General features: G+C 44.9%; 1 protein-coding gene across 3 annotated transcripts in view; it reads left to right on the plus strand.

The window, feature by feature from the left end:
• The window catches only part of ank3b (ankyrin 3b), a 262,028-nt gene that overhangs the window by 1,870 nt on the left and 240,539 nt on the right, over positions 1–19,619 (plus strand). The window lies entirely within an intron of this gene.

The raw sequence follows: 19,619 nt of genomic DNA on the forward strand, positions 1-19,619 counted from the left end.
ACACCTTTTCATTTATTCAAGTGTTCCTTGTTCGCTTCTTAGTTGGTTCTTTGCCTGACTTCCCCTGCCTGATTTTTTTGGATGAGTTTTTGGCTGGTCTGCGTCTTGTGTCTTTTGTCTTTTTTGTGTGTCTTTGTTTAATATTCTAAAATTGCCTCCATAATGCTTCAATAAACTAGTATTGAGCAGGTTGTCGTATGTATGAGCTGCTAAAATGGATGACATAAAATGAGAGAAAAACATGATAATCTTCTCATCCATTCTCAGAACGAGATTTTCACAATCTGCTACTCCGTCTCTCTTGGTTCTCCATCTCTGTCGTTCTCTCACTCCTTCCCCCCCCCCCCTCCATCCCTCTCTCCCTCTCATTCACTCTCTCTGTCTCTCCTCTTTCAGTCACTACTTCTTTTCTCTGTACGTCCACAGCACTCTGTGCAAGCAGAATAATCAGCTTAATTAGGGGAGCTGGGCGTTATTGGCGGCCTTGGCTGCTGGCTGAGCTTGGCCGGCTGGCTGTCGTGATGTATACGTTGGGCTTTTTTGGTTTCGCCTCGTAAGCGTTTTGCCCAACGACTTCCAAAAGCGTTCTGCTAGCCCACTGAACTCCGAGCTGCCAGCTGAGACAGAGAGAAGTGTGGAGCATCAGCACACACACATACACACACACACACACACACAATCCTGCTCCGGGCAGTAATTTTTCAAGGGGCACTGTGTAATATTTTTAGTAGTTTATTTCCAGAATTCATGCTGCCCATTCACAAATGTTGCCTTTTTTCATGTATACCCCACCAGCAAATTCTAAGTATTCATTATGACTGAGAAAACAGTTTTTAGACATGAAAACGGGGATCTTCACCATTGTCCGTCATTTTGAATTTCCAGAAATAGACATTTTATCTGCAAAACTTACTAGAGAAGGGGGGGGGGGTGGATGAGAGACATGGACATGGCGTGGACAGAGTAACATACAGTAAATGGCAACATAAATGTTGTCCTCCATCACTCGTTATAGTGTATGTGTTTGCGTGCTTCTGTCTCTCTTTCTCTCCACCTTCTCTCTTTCCTTCTTCCTGTATTTGAGAAGGAGTGAAAGAGACAGAGGATGAGCATGTGTGTGCTGAGAGTGAGTCTGCCCGTGATGACGAAAGTGTCTGAGTGCTTTTCCAACCTGTTGCTAGGCTCAACAGGCATGCTGTATTCGCCTGATGCCAATCCTTGTGACACACTTATAAACACAAGGTTATCTTCCACACACCGCGCTCTTCCGTCTTGTTGGTGCGTCTCTGAAGTAATCTAGTAGTAGGAAATGGATTGCACTCCATTTTTCTTCTTTCTTGTTGTTTTCTTTTTATTTTAACATTGCAGGGACTGACATGACAGACGTTTCGGCTGCACAGAGCCTTCTTCAGTGTCACACTTATAAACACGCAAATGCTTTCTCTCTCTCTCTCTCTCTCTCTCTCTCTCTCTCTCTCTCTCTCTCTCTCTCTCTCTCTCTCTCTCTCTCTCTCTCTCTCTCTCTCTCTTTCTCTCTACCTCTCTCTCTCTCACACTCACTGTCTCCCTCGCACGCATGCACATGCAAACACGCGCACGCACGCACGCATTTAATGCATTAACAGCAATTGAATAGATGCTGCCGCCGGTCATATAGGTTGTGTTGCACCGATGCTGCTCCCGGTTTTAATGGGTTAAACAGATACAGTATTTCGTTACTGTGAAGCAGGTCTTACTTTCGGGAGCGGCTTCGCCATGAGATGACGTCAGTCTTGCACTCGCGGCCACCCAGCGGTCCAGCCGCGTCCAGCTGAACCTGAATCAATGCGAAGAGGAGGCTTTTCTTTTTGGTTTGGACCGGCTCCATGTGAGCAATAACTAGTCATTAAGCGAGATGCTGCAGGGCAAAGGAGAGTAGAGGAAAGCAAAAGAAAAGAAAATGAAAGGGAAGGGGAGATGAGGTTAGAGGAAAGAGGTGAGCGGAGAACAAAGTGTGAGCAGAGAACAAAGGAGAAGACAGTGGAGGAGAGAAACTGAGGAGAGGAGAGGAGAGGAGAGGAGAGAAAGAAAGGAAATGAAAACTCATGAGAGGAGAGGACAGTTGAGGAGGGGAAGAAGGGAAAGCAAAACTGAGGTGAGGAGAGGACAGGGATGAAGAAGAGAGAGCAGCATAAGAACAAGGTAGCGGAGAAATGAAGAGACAAAACGTGGTCAGGGGGTGGTGGCAATATAGCTTGCTCGCTTGCGAATGATTAGAGCATCATACATCCTTTATTGTATTTTCATGACACAGCACAGCACAGCACAGTCTCTGTGTGCATGTACGTGTATGTGTGTGCGTGCGTCTTGAGCACCACAGCAGTGGAAGGAGCAGCATTGCTGGTTAGTGGAGGAACTAATTGGCAGTGACAGGAGACATTTCCACGCAGCGGCTAACGACTGAATAGCCTGTTATGGGGAGGGCCTGCTGTCATGACCAGACTGATGACCTCACCAGCAGACGGGGAATGAACTGTCATCTACTTCTTGAAATGTTCCAAGTTCTACTCAGTTTCGCAAATACACGCAAAGGGCCGTAAAGCTCAGTACAATACATCGACATCACGATCACAAATGTATTACCATAAAAGAATTGTATTTGCATCTCTCTCTCTCTCTCTCTCTCTCTCTCTCTCTCTCTCTCTCTCTCTCTCTCTCTCTCTCTCAAATTCAAATTCAAATTCAATAGTGCTTTATTGCCATTACAAAAGAAACTTTGTTTTGCCAAAGCATGGTACATAACATATATAAGACAACAGTAAGAGGAACAGTAAGACATAATACAATTATACCATGTGTGTGTGTGTGTGTGTGTGTGTGTGTGTGTGTGTGTGTGTGTGTGTGTGTGTGTGTGTGTGTGTGTGTGTGTGTGTGTGTGTGTGTGTGTGTGTGTGTGTGTGTGTGTGTGTGTGTGTGTGTGTGCATGTAGAGTGTGTGTGTGTGTGCATGTGTGTCTCAGTTTGTTTGTGTGTGTTTCCGTGTGCATGCGTGGGTGCACGCGTATGTCCATCCACAGTCTTTGAGTGTGTTTCAGTGAATATTTGAGCACATAAGCATAAGGTATTTAAAGAATACATATAATATACAGTATGTAGATATATCACTCATTGTCCCTCTGCATGTGAAAATATATTGGGCTGACAAGAATTGGGCTCTCTGTATTGGGCTCTCTGTATTGGGCTCTCTCTCTCTCTCTCTCTCCCATGTCACGTAAAGTACACTTTTAACTGGTGGTGATGGTTCACAATAAAGTAGTGTTAAATCTGCGCTTAACTGCCCAAAACTGAGAGTGTGACTGTGTTTGCGTGGGGGGGTGGATTAGGTTTGGCAGGGATGCACGGCGTGAGCTGCTGGGTGATGGGAGCATTTGTTTACAGAGGAGCGCCGGTCGGGGATCTCCTGCCAGGCGAGCGCAGAGCGATTAACATTTGGCTTTCCAACCCCCCCCCCCCTTCTCTCTCTCTCTCTCTCTCTCTCTCTCTCTCTCTCTCTCTCTCTCTCTCTCTCTCTCTGTCTCTCTGTCTCTCTATCTCTATCTCTCTCTCTCTCTCTCTCTCTCTCTTTCTATCTCTATCTCTCCTTCTCTCTGCAGGGAAGTCTCTCTCTCTCTCTCTCTCTCTCTCTCTACTTCCATCCTCTCTGTCAGGCAAGGACGTAGGGGCTTCAAATGTGCGATAATCCATTGGGATCACCCAGGTGATGGACTGGAGGGGGAGTGGGGAAGAGGAGGGGTGGATCAAGATGGTGGCAAGGGAGTTGCCAGAGAAGTGCGTGCGTGTGCGTGTGATGTGTGTGCGTACTTGCGTGCGTGCGTGCGTGCGCGCGCGCGCGTGTGTGTACAGTGTACACACACACACACACACACGCGCACGCAAGCACGCACACACGCACACAGTAGGGGGGTGGTGGTGTACACAGTAGGGGGTGGAGGTTAGCGGATGAGACTGATCCAGCCTTAAGGTAATATCTGTCTGTTTCCACAAGCGGGAATGCTGCTAACCTTTTCCTCCCGACAATTGCTTGTGCCTCGAACAGACATTTGGGGGGATGTGTATACTGGCAGACACTTGAGAGGAAAAAGGATAAGAAGGTCTGCTTGGGTACTACCTCTTCTCTTCTCCTCTTCCTCTCTTTCTCTCTATCCCCCTATTGCTTCTCCTTCCTCCATCTGTCTGTCTTTATCTGTCCTTCTCTCTCACCCTCCACATTGCGAGCATTGCTGTGGGCACATGTCGTTCTCTATCTCTTTCTTTCTTTCACGCTCTACCTCTCTCTCTCTCTCCGCTGTCTTCATCTCTCCATCTCTTCTGGTCTCCACATGGGGAGCACTGCTTTGGGTAACTCTCTTCTCTCTCTCTCTCTCTCTCTCTCTCTCTCTCTCTCTCTCTCTCTCTCTCTCTCTCTCTCTCTCTCTCTCTCTCACTCTCTCACTCACTACATCCCTGGCTTCCTCTCCCTATCCATTCTCTCTCCTGCTTTTGGACATATCCCTATCTCTCTTGTTCACTGTAGAGGGAGTCTGTCTTCAAATCTCTCCTTCTGTCCTGCTCTCCTCTCATGCCTTGGTTACATCTCCGCACATCTCTGTACATCTCTCCCTTTCACTCTGTGTCTCTCTTCTCCAGTCTCTCGATATCTCCATCTCTGGGTACACCTCTGCTGATCTTTCACTCACTATCCCTCTCTCTTATCTTCTTCCCTCTCTCCATCTATCCCTCTCTCCTCCACCCCTCCTGCTCTCCATGTTGGGAGCTAGCGGGGAAGCAGCAGGTGTGTTAATGGCTGCTCCTACCGCTGCCATGGCAACCGGCCGTGCTGGGCTTTGCCGCTGAGAGGCATGGCTGGATTGGCCTTAAGGCATACAGGGCATTTGCCCAGTGGACTGTTGATGATTTTGGCCTGGTCCTCCCCCCAGTGCACTGGTAACAGCCCTCATGCTGCCACAGCTGACCTCTCTTGAGTTGGATTTTAATCATTGTGTTAAAGTCATCAAATAATTTTGGCTGTTGTGGTCAAAATAGCTCATAGTAATACTGTAGATGACTTGAAATTCTGGCACAGGCTTCATTGTCTTTCTCAATGCCTGGCGGACCGGTCCTGGCTGAAAATGCCCGGCCTGATTTTGTTTTTAGGCCAGCCCTGCTGAGAGGAGAAGAGATGGGAAGCAAGCAAGGCTGCTGTGATGAAGAAGGGGCGTGTGTGTGAGAACAGAGTGTGAGGGCTTTCTCTCTTTCACACACTCTCTCTCTCACACTGTCTTCTCTTCATGGATCACTTTCTTGCTTTTTCAGTCTTTCCCTTTCTCCGCACTCTCTCACTGTCTCTGTCTGTCGTTCTCTGTCTCTCTTAATCTCTGTGATGAAGACACTTTTTTAACAGAGCATGAGGGCTCTCTCTCTCTGTCTCTCTGTCTCTCTGTCTCTCTCTCTCTCTCTCTCTCTCTCTCTCTCTCTCTCTCTCTCTCTCTCTCTCTCTCTCTCTCTCTCTCTCTCGTCTGTCTCTCTGCCTTGGCTAGCATTCAGGCATCCATCAGTGTCAAGGCGTTTATTTGATTCTTTATAATTTAGTAATCCTGAAAGGAAATTGAGGCCAAGGTGATGGAGGAGAGAAACCTTTTAAAGCAGTAATCTTATATCCTCATATTTTATATCCACACCCAAATTCATTTCCAGAGGTTTTCCAAGTGAATTAGCCAGAGGTTCACTAGCTAGTTAACTAATTATTACTGAAGGTGTGCTGGGAAGTGATAACGAGCCTGTGAATTGGGAATGTATTATTAAATGTGAACATGAAATATCACACTATACATAAGTCATGAGGTAGGAGCCGGAACTGGAATAGGACCCTGAGGCTCCGTGGAACACGCATCACCCTCTTCAGATTAATTAACGGTTTCATTTATCAGACCAAGAAAACCATACGAAGACTTGGAATCCTTTTGTGCTTTATTTATTGTTGATATGTCCAAGGGTTATACCAGTGGTGTAGTCTACTTTTGTATGGTGGGTGTACTGTATATTTGAGCATTTTTTGAAGTGGGTATACTGTATATATTTGTGCTATTCAAAACAATGGATCAATCAATTTTAAGTGGGTATACTGAAATTAACGTAGACTACACCACTGGGTTATACAGAAACTTGGCTCAGTACAGTAGCTGTGGAGGCACACATTAGATAGTCCAGTGGACAAAAACAGAGCGGCGGACCCCCAGCTCGACCCCCGCTGGTCTTTTGGAATGACATTTACAATGTAATGGAAAGCCAATCTGCCCAGGGAGACAGTTCTAATTGGAGCGCGGGGCAGGAAGTAGATCTTGGCTCACCCCCACTGATGCCAAAGCTCAACCCTTGTGGAAAGTGCTATGATACGAGAACTAGTGTAGCGAGGGAGAGAAAGACAGATGATAGAGTGATACAGAGAGAAAGATGGACGGGGTGAAGGGTGGGGGGCATTTTCGCTCAATGATACTGCTTAACCCTTGTGGGAAGTGCCACGATACGAGAGTTAGTGGGTATGGGAGGAAGTGATGGATGATCAGTGTTTCCCATACATTGAGGAAACTATGGCGGCCCGCCATAGTTTAAATTTGGCCGCCATAGTTTCCGAAAATGTAAAAAAAAACTTTTTTACGATTTCCGTGTTTGTTAAAAGCGATTTCAATTACGATTTCCTTCGCATTTTCCTCCTGGAGTAAATACATCCTATAGAGAAAACCACAAGTGCTTGAAAGAGAGAGGGATCAAAAGCCTTGTCAAGTTGTTGTAGTTAACTTGGGTTTGGGAGCAATAAAAAAAAACCTTCCGAGAAGGGACAGTTGGGATGAGTTTACTAACACTCCCCAGGCTTTGTTTTACCGTTGTAATGAGTTAGGTGACAGGCCTTCATTGACAAGGCAGAGGAGACATCGGGCTGCATATAGAAATGAATGTGTAATGAATGTGAATATAGACATAAATGTGTAATATGTTGTTCAGCCCTTTTAATGGGAGGAATTTTGAAAAACTGGCCCTGTGACCAGCACCCCTCATGTAGAATGTGTACGCCTATGTGTGTGTGGGGAAAAGGCATAGCCTACCCTTAGACCCTTTTTGTTTATGCGTTAACAATTTCATAGCAATCTTAAATTCTTATCTCTGCTCCTATTTTGTTTTATTATTTTTTTCATTACATAGACCCCTGCATGTGTATTATGTAGCCTTATTTCTCAAAATATAAATGGCTGAAATGTAGGCGTAGGCCTATAGTTTCTCCATGCGCCAATGTCATACTGTACTCATTGTTTTGCCATTTTGCATTTACACTGCGTTAATACCCCCCCCCCCCGGACAAAAAAAAGTCCCGTGAAAAGACCCCCCCCCCCCCCCCCCCCCCCGGCTGCCCCCATAGTTTCCAAAATTTCTGTGGGAAACACTGATGATCAAGTGATAGAGAGAGAAAGAGAGAAAGAGAGAGGGGTGGGGGGGGGGGGGCATTCTCACGACACATGCCAGACATATTGTGAAATTGGAAAGCTCGCTGCTGTGTCGTTTGCAACTCTCTTAGGTGGCTTTAGGAAGGCATGCTGATAACTCAACAACAGGAAATGACAGTTTTTAGAGTGTGTAAAGTTAGAGGTGGGAAACCCTAGCCTCAGTATTGTGTCTTATTAGGCAGTCATATTTCCATTGACCCTATTTGCAGATTTAGAAACATCAGTGGCCAATTTAGAAGATTAATTAGCACTTCAGGTGTTTCCTGTGAGAATGTCTTGTGCTCAAGTCAAACTAGCCTACATACTGTAATTTCAAAGTCACTTTTTGACTTCACATTGCGTCATAGTTTCAGCGGCGCATTAATAACAGACTCATTAGCTAGATGGATGCAAATCTCGTTTTGGTGAACGTAGTTTCCCTAATTAGCCACCTCCATGACTGATGAGATTTGCTAATGAGCTCATCTAGCTACTGTAGTTGGCGAGTATACTGTAGTCCCTTGGTATAGGATACGTACTGTACATTTACTTTTAGACAATGTTGTCTGTCTGTTCTATTCTATTCTATTCTGTTCTATTCTATTCTATTCTATTCTATTCTATTCTATTCGATAACCTATCTCTAGTACAGTTGGCAACTCACTATAGGGAAAAGATAAGGGATACCTCATTCGCACGTAGGTTCAGAAATTGTTTCCTTAGATGCGTTTTAACCATTTCCAGGGCGAATGGTAAATCCTATCTAATTCCCATTTATTCCATTGAAACTTTGAAAAATTGTCTTTATTCTCACAGTAATATGGGGCAAATTGCGTCCCATTTCAGCTCAGTAGTACCCCTACTTTTGTTTCTAAATATGGGGACGGTTGGCAACCCTACCCTACAGGCTTCCTCATAGACAGTATACAGGTGCCTTGGTTCCATCTTCCATTAAGTGATGGGTAAATCTGATTCAGTGAAGGGGTGGGTGTGAGGTTGTGAGGTGGGACGCAGGGTGTCGGCAGGCTTTCAGCAAGAGGCGCCTGGCTCTGATTGGCCCGGGGCCAGTGTAGCGGGGGCATCAGGTGTCCCTGGTGACTCTGGAGGGGGGGCGAGTTGTGCTTGAAAGCACATTTAGCCTCGAGCTCTGTGGTGGATAGACCAGACCACTGCTATGTTATTGGAACAAAGGAAACACCTTTTCTCTGTGTATGCTCCTTCATTTGTGCTCAGCTTCTCTCTCCTTCTCTATTCTCCCTCAGAGAGAGAGAGATGCAAACACAAATGAAATGTTAACGTGATGGGGAAACCTAAACCTTTATTTCTCTCTCTTTCTCTCTCTCTCTCCACCTTTCACCGTCTTATCATTTCATTGTCAAGACATTGTCTGTGGCATTCTGTTATCACATTCTCCCGCATGAGCATGTTTACCGCCATGCCTTTGTTTTGGTTTCTGGATGTCCATGATGACGCGCCACTCTATTTCACAGTTTTCATTCTCTCCCTTTTCCTAACCTGTCTCTTCCATTCCTTATAAATGTCTCCTCTCTCTCACTTATTTGCACTATATCATTTTCTTTCTTTCCTTTCTTTCTTTCTTTCTTTCTTTCTTTCTTTCTTTCTTTCTTTCTGTCTGTCTTTCTTTCTTTCTTTCTTTCTTTCTTTCTTTCTTTCTTTCTTTCTTTCTTTCTTTCTTTCTTTCTTTCTTTCTTTCTCTCTTTCTCTCTTTCTCTCTCTAGCTCTCTCCCACTAAGTCATTATACAACAGAATGGTGATGATAATTGTCCGCTTCCCCCTTGAGCCTGAAGCGTTGTGATTGCCAAATTAGAAGTGTGGTGATCATCAGGCCCTTGCGGAGGCTACTGTGGGATACAGGAAGCACGACTCCAGCAGTGGCACACAACGTCACTGCCTCGCTCGGCAACAAACAAACAAAATGAGAGCGAATGAAAATACATCTCCCACAGCAGCTGGCCGGTGTGTTCGAAAACCTCTCAAAGGCATCACTCGGGGCATGGGGGGGGGAAACGGGAAGCCATCGTTGGTTTCCATGCCAACAAGGAGTTCTTTCTTTGCCACACTGCTGAGTGGCACATCCTTTAATGATGACATCCCTCTTTTGGGGTCCCTCCAATTATTGAGCACTGCGTTCAATAGTTCAGTGGGGAATAAGGATTGCTTTCACCACAATGCACCACCAAACCATCACAATGCCATTTGTACACTCCCTGCAGGCTGAACTAAATTACTGAAGTAGACGCTTGGCACCTGTGGAGTTTTAGTTGCAACAAATTGCAGCACAGATTTGTGTCTTATCAATATGGGTGAGCCAATCCTATTAAGCTAATGGCACTTCTAGGTGCTTTTTATGAAAGCGCTACATTTTGGCCATACATTTTATGCAATACATCTTCTCACTTGTTCAGTTTAAGTAGAGTCTGTGTGGTCCGTTCATATCCTGGTGTTGTCATAATGTGCGGTCTTATAGCTTAACGTATGTACCATGATGTGCGTTGTATTGTTAGCCATTTGTTATTACATGGCTCAACATCATTCTGACGTAATAAATATTGTTTATTATTACAGATCTGTAGTTGAGGTAGTCAGCATTGTACACTGCTGGTCTTTGCCAGCGGCAGTTTTCCTCCATGACGTATTGTGTCATTTGTGTTACACAGAGTAGAGCGTAGAGTATCATTTATTAATCCCAAGGGAAATTAAGGACGCACTCTTTCACAGGGTATGTCATAATGTGCTGTACATAATCTTCTTTACATGGTGTGTGCTGTCGTTGTATTGTTAAGAATTCGGTAGTAAATATGGTTTGTTACTCCAGACTTGCAGTTGAGGTGGTGAACACTGTATATTGTTGGTCATTACCAATGTCAGATTGCTTCCAAGACACATGACTTGTATTGCGCATGGGCCCTCCGAGACTCTACTGGTTGATGAGACAGCACTCTTATTGAACGCCATTGGGTACACTCAACACCCATTGGCTGTCTCAGTGAAGAAGTGAGTGTGATGTCACACCTATACCCCCCACCCCCCCCTCGTCGGCCGTAAACTATACGTTTTACTCCGTACCTGTGCAGATTATAAATTGATTTGGTCGTAAAACTCAGATGTCAGCCCCCTGTAGATGGTTACATTCACTCACGTGCTGTAGAGCAGTGTTTCCCAACCTTTTTTGTCTTGTGTACCCCCCTAAGCCTTTTCGTTGTGCCATGAGTACCCCCTAAGTCATGTTCTATATCGCTTTCTATTTTCCAATGTAACTAAACTCCATACATTTGTTAAAACTACATCTTTCCAAGTACCCCCTGCAGTGTGCTCGCATACCCCTAGTGGTACACGTACCCCTGGTTGAGAAACACTGCTGTAGGGAGAGGGGGCTTGGGCTGAGGTGGGATGGTGGTGAGGGGTTTGAAGAGGAGGGCGTCTCAACCTCTTCAGAAGTTACATGAGCTCAGCGTCTTATGAGACGACGTCGCCATCAATGCAATTGATCGCCTTGTTTCGATTGCCTCTGACCACAGGTCCTGTCGTGTGACAGACTGATGATTATATCAGGCTTGGTCCAGTTGGTGTACAGTTTGTTGTTCTGAGTGCACAGTAATGGAATCAACAGGGCTTTACCATTCTGGCCAAACATTTGTCAGCGAACAGGAAAGGGCCTTGTGGAAATACAGTTTGGGATGGAGGGAGAGGGATGCGAATGGGTTTGATGCGGACTAATTTAATGAAGGCCAAATGTCTTATTGAGAGTTGTTAGACGTTTGACTTAGAGTTGGCGGACTCTGGTCTTTGCATGGGTGTGAGGGATAGTGATGAGTCAAAAACTAGAGGCTGAGATGTTGTCCTTTAATCCTGAAAGGGTGGATGGTAAAAAAGGTTGCATCGATCAACAACGTTCTAAAGTTTCAAAGTACAGTACAAAACAACATAAAAATGTTCATTATTATTATTATTTTTATTATTTTTATTATTATTATTATTATTATTATTTATCCTTCTAATATTCCTACAGCAGCAAAAAGATGTAAAAAGATGGTCTTCGTATAAAGGTTCAGCTGGCAACCCTGAACCTGATGAATATTATGAATGAATATTAATGTCAGTGTTATTGAATTAGTTGTTTTTTTTAAGACTTTAGTGCTTTTTATTTATGATATGACAGTGACAGAGGGAAGGGAGCAAGTGGGGAGGGAGAGACGGGGAGGGACTGGCAAATGACCCAGGCCGGAATCGAACCCGGGTCGCCGGCGTAGTAACCTAGTGCCAGTAACCTAGCGCCCAAAGTAGTTGTATTTTTTTTGCCAATGCTGTCCTCACCTTGATGCTTGCTGATAAGAGATGTTTCTTACTGGTGGGTCAGCAGGTATATGTTTTGCATTGGTAGGCATGACTGTTAGCACAAGTCTCGGGTAAAGTGTTACGCTTCCATTTTAAGTTTCATTCAGAATCGATAGGCCACTTCACTGTAGAGAGGACTGGCGTATATAATATTGCCATGGAAAAGCACAACAGTCACTTTCTTCAAAAATAGTGCACATGCAAATCTTAAGTCTTAGCAGTATCAGCATTTTATATCATCATAATAATGACAATACTGCAAATACAATGACTCCGTATAAACACATGCACAGGCTGTAGAAGTAGGTGTAATGGCTCGGGACCTGTAAGATTGGAGGGTGTTTCCTGACTAATGCAGAAAATGTCTTGCCATTTTGCCTTGTGTGCAGAGCAGAAAATTGACTGGCTAACATTTGTCACACTCGCATACTTACTTGCTCATAAACCATTTTTGCCCACAAGGCACTATCAGTGTGCAGTTTGTTCTGTTTATTTATTTTCCGATATGTGCGTTTACGTATATGTAGGTTCTTTACCGCTAATCAATACGGTACATCATCCTCTAAGGTAAAATAAATGAATAGTTGTTATTTGGGATGACGGTGTGTATGCATCCAAGTGCAACTTGGTTTTGTTATCTCCACTTCTTCAACATGATTTTAGTCTCGGGTAGGGATGCAATCGATTAATCGAATTAATGCATTAATCGATTAAAAAAAACATTAATCGCAATTAATCAACAATTCAACAGACAAGGGACCCAGGTGAAATGGGAATGTGAAGAGTGTGTGTGAAGAGGGGTGTGAATAGTGAGAATATTTAAGTCACTTTGGATTAAAGAATTTAAATATAATTCATTTAAATGTGGTATTTTATGTGACTTTTTAATTTCAATTTTAAGATTTAGTAGGTTTTTTTTTCGAGAAACAAGTCGAAGTCGATCGATAAGGGAATCAACTAACGATTAATGAATTAATCGATGATTTGCATCCCTAGTCTTGGGTTAATGTTCTCCACTGACGTTGCTGAAAATCTTTATAAAAACAGTCCCCCCCTCTTGCTGTTTGGGGGGCCAGCATGGGATTATTTCATGTTTGTATATACATGTGTAGGTAATACAGTATACATATATACAGTATACAACTATTTATATAAGTATATAACTTAAAAGTAAAAGCAGAGTTTGGGAAAAAAAACCCTCTTTCCTGGCTTTTTTCGATGATTTGTACCTGTATTCAGCAGTGACAGTGACTGTGGTACACATCTCATCTCAGTCTGTTATGTGGATGTGGATGCGAGGGTGCTACTCATGGGAGGTTACTGCCGTAGGTGTTGATTATTTGGATAAGTGGCTTACTTTTCATGGGGGCCCGGTGGACGCTTAACTCCCACCTGGTCACGAATTCAACATGTACGCTCATCAGAGGGAGATAAATCAGTGTGATGTTAATCACGCATGCATACTCTATAGACACACACACACACACACACACACACACACACACACACACACACACACACACACACACACACACACACACACACACACACACACACACACACACACACACACACACACACACACACACACACACACACAAGCGCCACCGTCAGTGTTATGAAACACACAAGGCAAGCACACCCACATGTGTACATAAACTTGATGAACCGTACCAATATGTTTTCTTGGCAATTTCCAGTAGCCTAGTAACAGCAAAAAAGGTTAGCCTAAAGCATGATTCCCCAAAAGGCTTGTAGTGGCGAGCCCCCCAGAAGGTTACTGTATAGTATTAGGAAGACTATATTTTATGCTGCATCGAGTATTTTTATGGGGTTCATAGCAGAGTCAATCTATTACAAGTGCAGCTATTTCTTTATTCTTTTTGATCACTTTATGATCCGGACTAGCAAACTATAGATCAGGGGCGTCAAACCTAAGGGCAGGGGGCCGAATGTAGCCCGTCAGATGGTTTAATACGACCCCAGACTTGTAGAGATAAAAAAAGAAGAATATCAAAAGAGACATACAGTACATCTCCATCCCACGATTTCGATATCGTGATTATAATCACGATTTTCGATTATTTTCGATTAATTGTGCAGCCCTAACACTGAGTGTTGGTTGGACTATTGGTTCCACAGCCTTGTCTATGGTGCGGTCCCAGACCATGCTTTTTTTGTCAGACTCTGGCTTGCAGACAGAGTAGTTTAAGATCTGCGAAAAACACACATTACATTGCATTTATCAAAATGACTATGAGTTGGGGAGAAGAAATTACGGCGCCCTTGGAGGTATGCAGGGAGAGATGACTTGCTAGGCGCCCTAAATCACAACTAAAGTCCTGCAGGAGAGCTCAGATTATTCACTTGCACAAAAAAGGAGTCAATTTCCTAAAAAGATGGTAGGGCCCTTCAAAGCAAGGTCTGTCAGGGCACATCTGGTGTTTCTGTGTGAAGTGCCAGAGTGTGTGTTTTTGTGCGTAGGTGTGTGTGTGCATGTCTGTGTGTGTGTGTTTGTCTCTGTGTCTGTGTCTGTGTGGGTAAGGCAGGTGTTATCGTGTTAAGCGGTTGTGTGTGTTTGTTTTGTCTGTGTGTGTGTGTGTGTGTGTGTGTGTGTGTGTGTGTGTGTGTGTGTGTGTGTGTGTGTGTTGGGGGGGGGGGTTGTTGCGGGAGACGTGAGGGCCTCAGAGGTGGAGGTGTCCCAGGCTGTAATCTTAGTTGGCATGTCCACTGGGGGCCTCTCTCTCGGTGGCCGGAACTCGGTGACGCGGTGCCCCCTCTTTCCCAGGCTCTCTGGTGTCCCTGGAACACGATAGGGGACTTGCCTGCCTGCCACAAAGTGTGTATGCACACGCGCGCACATACAGACGCACACTCTCTCTCTCTCTCACACGCCTGCACGCACGCACGCGGGCGCAAGCACAAACACATGCATAGTAGGGATGGCACAAACCGCACCGAAAACCGAAACCGTACAATTCACACACATACCGAACCGAACCGTGCAATCCATCGCAAACCGCAATTCATGTACTGCCCAGAAAAATATGTGAAACATATTCTAGACAGATCTAGAACAGATTCTAGGAGTATCTTATCCAGTCTCTCTGATTAAAACATTAGCGTATAAGACCAAATCAGAGGATGACACAATTAAAATCACACCATTTTCACATTATAAGCCTATACAAACCATATGTAGGATATTTAGTGATAAGTCCGATTCTAGTGCACAATTTATCATGAACTAAAAAAAAGAACCGTAGAGAACCGTAAACCGTGACCTTGACACCGTGATTTGAACCGAACCGTGAATTTTGTGACCCGTACCACCCCTAATGCATAGACAGGCAAACGGACAACATAAAAGACAGACGCACATGCACACACACATATGCATGCATGCATGCACTCATGCTTGTCTGCAGCAGCCGTAAACATGCTCACATTCACCCACATGCGTTCCCGTGCACATACATTGTCATATTCATGCAAATTGGTGTACAGTTTTGTGGAGAGAGACGCGCATACACACACAAGCACGCACGCACACACGCACGCAAGTGCACACATAAACACACACACACACACACATACACACATTCAGTACAGTGTGTTAAGATGAGATGATGGAAAGCTTGCATAGTATTTGACTACTTGAATGTCCTCCAGGGCTTTCCCTGGCATATGCAGTACACCAGACTGTGTGTGTGTGTGTGTGTGTGTGTGTGTGTGTGTGTGTGTGTGCGTGTGCGTGTGCGTGTGCGTGTGCGTGTGCGCGCGTGTGTGTGTGTGTGTGTGTGTGTGTGTCTGCGCATGTGCGTGTGTGCAGTATGCTTGTTTGAAATGCATGCATGTCTATGTGTCTGTGTGCATGTTGGTGTGTGGGCGTGCGTCTGTGTTTTTGGGAGTGTGCATGTGGGCGTATTTATATTTTAATATGGGTGTACACACTTCTAGGCGCGTGTGCATGCCTATAAAGTATTCACACCGCTCGTAAGTCTATCCCTGCTCTCCTCATCCCGTCCTAAAATAAAAGACGACAGGCATGTTTGTACGTTCTATATGTCGCCTGCACAGCATGCATTTCCTCTCACCTGACACCTATATGACCCCTTACTACACTCCCTTCCTCTCCCCTCTTCATGCCCCCTCGGTGTTCAAATTAATAAGATTAACGAGCGTCCACCTTTAGATTGCAACCTGTTTCCATGCCGTCGACCACCTGTTGACCAGAGTCACCCACTAGCCCCTAGCGTGCAGCCATCGTAGGGTGCCTTGTTGTTACACAGCAAATTTGTGTTGCCAGGACATTAATAACCCTGCAACGTGGAAGCGCTGATTCAGCATAAAAATGTACAGCCAGGGGAATATTGGAATGGGATTTTAATTTCTTTCAACCCGCCCGCTCCTGTTGGGTTGGATATTATGCTGGCCAATGAAAGGAAGTTGTCTGGCATCGAGCTGTTTATTTATTGCGTGGCGTTGTGTGCGTGTGTGTGTGCCAGGGTTGGACATTTTGTTTCGGCCATATTGGGTTGTGCTGAGGCAAACACGGTACGGTCGGCCACATAATGCTGCAGTTGGCCAAGGACAGCGGGATTGAGCTAAGAAAACGATGGGGGTAGCCACACAGGGATGCCAGTAGGGAGGCACAAACGGGTCACTTGTCCCGGGCCCAGGGAGAAAGGGGGGCCCAGAATTTGTTCCTCATTACATTATATGTATCGGATGGGGGGGCCTCTCAGATTACTTTGTCCCGGTCCCGGCAAAAGCTGTCAGCGGCTCTGTAGCCACACTTCTGTTGGCTGGAAAGCCGCAGGCTGCAAAAAACAGGTCAGATACGGGTAACTCAGCGTTACACTCCATTTAATGTTGCAATGAACAAAGATGTAATATTCAATAGAAATGGGGGTAGCCACATTTTCTAGCTCCTAATGCTTACACTGAAAAAAAAAACAGAAAAGATATGGGTAGCTCAGCAATCTGTTTTTCTGGCTTCCTTCCATGACTCTGTTTAATGTTTAGCTGAAAGAAGATGTAATGTTCAATGAAAGATAATTGGGATACAGTGAAACTTGTGTAAGCTTACTGTTCAATGAAGGAAAACGTGTGAGTGGAACTTGTGTCAAATAGCATGGAAAGTTCCAAAAGCAATCTCTTGAATTCTCTTTCTCAAAAGCACTTGGCCTGATCGATGTGCCCAGGGTGACTTGGAGACTATGTCTATGTAAGCTTAAAGGACTGGTTAGGAATGGCCAGTTGTCTCTCCGAAACACGCACACTGATTAAGGGACCAGATCAGATTGACTCTCAGTGACATACCACTAGTAGAGTTGTCTGTCTGTCTGTCTGTCTGTCTGTCTGTCTGTCTCTCTCTCTCTCTCTCTCTCTCTCTCTCTCTCTCTCTCTCTCTCTCTCTCTCTCTCTCTCTCTCTCTCTCTCTCTCTCTCTCTCTCTCGCCCATGTCCTGGCTGTATGCACCCTAGACTCAGGTGCTGAAGATGTGTGGTATGGATGGGTTTTTTTGTTCAAAGTTCTTTATTTTGCTCTACTGTGTCTCAGGTTGTATGTGCGGTGTTTATTGACACAGTGACACACCATGAATATGGGCTCTGCCCCCTCTGCCAGCTGTGCCCTGGATATAACAGTAGGTGCCCCAGTTTCAGGTGCTGGGGAGGGGCAAGGTGGGCGGGGGTAGCAGATGTTTCCTGGAGTTTGTGCTGTATGTGTGGTACCCTTGCAGAGGTGAAAATTAAATGAAGAAAGAAGCACTCATCAGATTTCAAGTCAGTTTTAATCACTAAAAACAAATCTGATGAGTGCGTTATTCATTTCATTTTCAAGTTTGAGCTTAGTCACAGACAGAGATAAGCACCCAGTGTAGCATATTAGAAGTTGTTGAGCGTGCTTCCTGATCTTTCTACCCTTGCAGAGGTATCAGTCCATGCTTAATAAAGTAGACACCCTGTTGTGAATGTTTTGTGCTCTTAACACAGATTATTTCATGAGTCTACATGCCTGATGAATTATTGCACTCAGGACCCACCAGGTAAAGAATGGATCACATTTCTGGCGGGGGTTGTTTGACTTTCGTAGCCTCTTTGCTCCAGAAGGCCCATTCACTCATTGCTGAAAAGACTCAGCTGCATCATATCAACATTGCTATGACATTACACAGAGAGATACATTACAGATTAAGACTTGCCCATTACAATTTTGGTGGCAGTGAGGTGATAACATCTAGGCTCTGTGGGGTTGAACTGGGATTGGTACCTCAGCGCTCCAGGCCCCCTGTACTCAGGGTGTGCTCATGGCATCTCGAGGGACTCTCTGACGCACGGATTTCTGTGAAAGAGACAGTGTAGTCCCAGATGGCCATCTCATTACCCGACAGAAAAATAACATTTGTGACACTATATATAAACAAACCTGCGCTGCTTGAACTACATGGCGAGATTTGAGGTGGTATGTTGTGTGTGTGTGTGTGTGTGTGTGTGTGTGTGTGTGTGCATGTAGAGTGTGTGTGTGTGCACGCGTGTCTCAGTTTGTTTGTGTGTGTGTGTGTGTGTGTGTGTGTGTGTGTGTGTGTGTGTGTGTGTGTGTGTGTGTGTGTGTGTGTGCACAGCCTTGTCGAATTTTGCTACTTGCAAAAATGGTGGGTAAAAGGAGTTATGTGTTAGCTGAAAAAAACACACACACACTTGACTAGAATTCTACACAGACAGGATGAGAGTAGAGACCTTTTACAACTACAAGAAAGAAAACTCTCTCTCTCTCTCTCTCTCTCTCTCTCTCTCTCTCTCTCTCTCTCTCTCTCTCTCTCTCTCTCTCTCTCTCTCTCGTCCCCTTTTCCTCATACACACATGTGAGAACACACACACACACGCACACACACACACACACACACACACACACACACACACACACACACACACACACACACACACACACACACACACACACACACACACACACACACACACAAACTAGACCCTCTCATGCACTCTCTCTTTTCCCATACACACTACATGTACACACACACGCACACAGATACGCACACACACATACTCTTTCTCAGACAGAAATGTCGGACAAATGTTTCTTCGGGTCATCATCCCACTGGCCGTGTGTCGGCAGAGCTTAAGTGCTTCACATGATTTAAATGTCAGCAAGCGGAGCGATGGCCCCCGCACTCCCCCTCTGCAGACAGAACAACAACCCATGAACCCACACTGTTGCCATAGCTCCCCCACCAACCCCCCCGCCCACCGCTCTGTGCTGCCTTAACACAGACTGGCAAGGCTTTGTTTTGGTTGGCCAGGGCATGCTTGAGTCTGGGTGACCATGAGATTTTCTGTCTGTCTGTCTTACATTGTCCTCCAGACACACACCTGCCTGGAACTCCGTCGCTGGGTCTTGTGTCATCGTGTACCACGTACCGCGTACCACATACCAGAATTGTTTTTAAAGTGCAATTAAAGGTTACATGGCAGAGGAATAAAGTTATTTAGATTTAAAAGTAATTAATTAAGTTTAATTAAGAATAAACTTAATTCCTGGATTTCATTTGACGTCACACGCTCAAAATCTCTTTGATCTACCGCTGCTGGTGGGTCACCTGTGATTAGAGCCATTGAAATCCAATGAAAAGAACCTTTTTTTGAACAGACACAGAACATTTTGTGTTAGACCTACAGACACATTACAGGTCTTATTTAAAAGCTATGAATCTCTGTATGTATAAAAACTGTATGTCCATGACTTATC

The sequence above is a fragment of the Engraulis encrasicolus genome, chromosome 17, assembly GCF_034702125.1.
Source record: "Engraulis encrasicolus isolate BLACKSEA-1 chromosome 17, IST_EnEncr_1.0, whole genome shotgun sequence".
Lineage (NCBI taxonomy): Eukaryota > Metazoa > Chordata > Actinopteri > Clupeiformes > Engraulidae > Engraulis > Engraulis encrasicolus.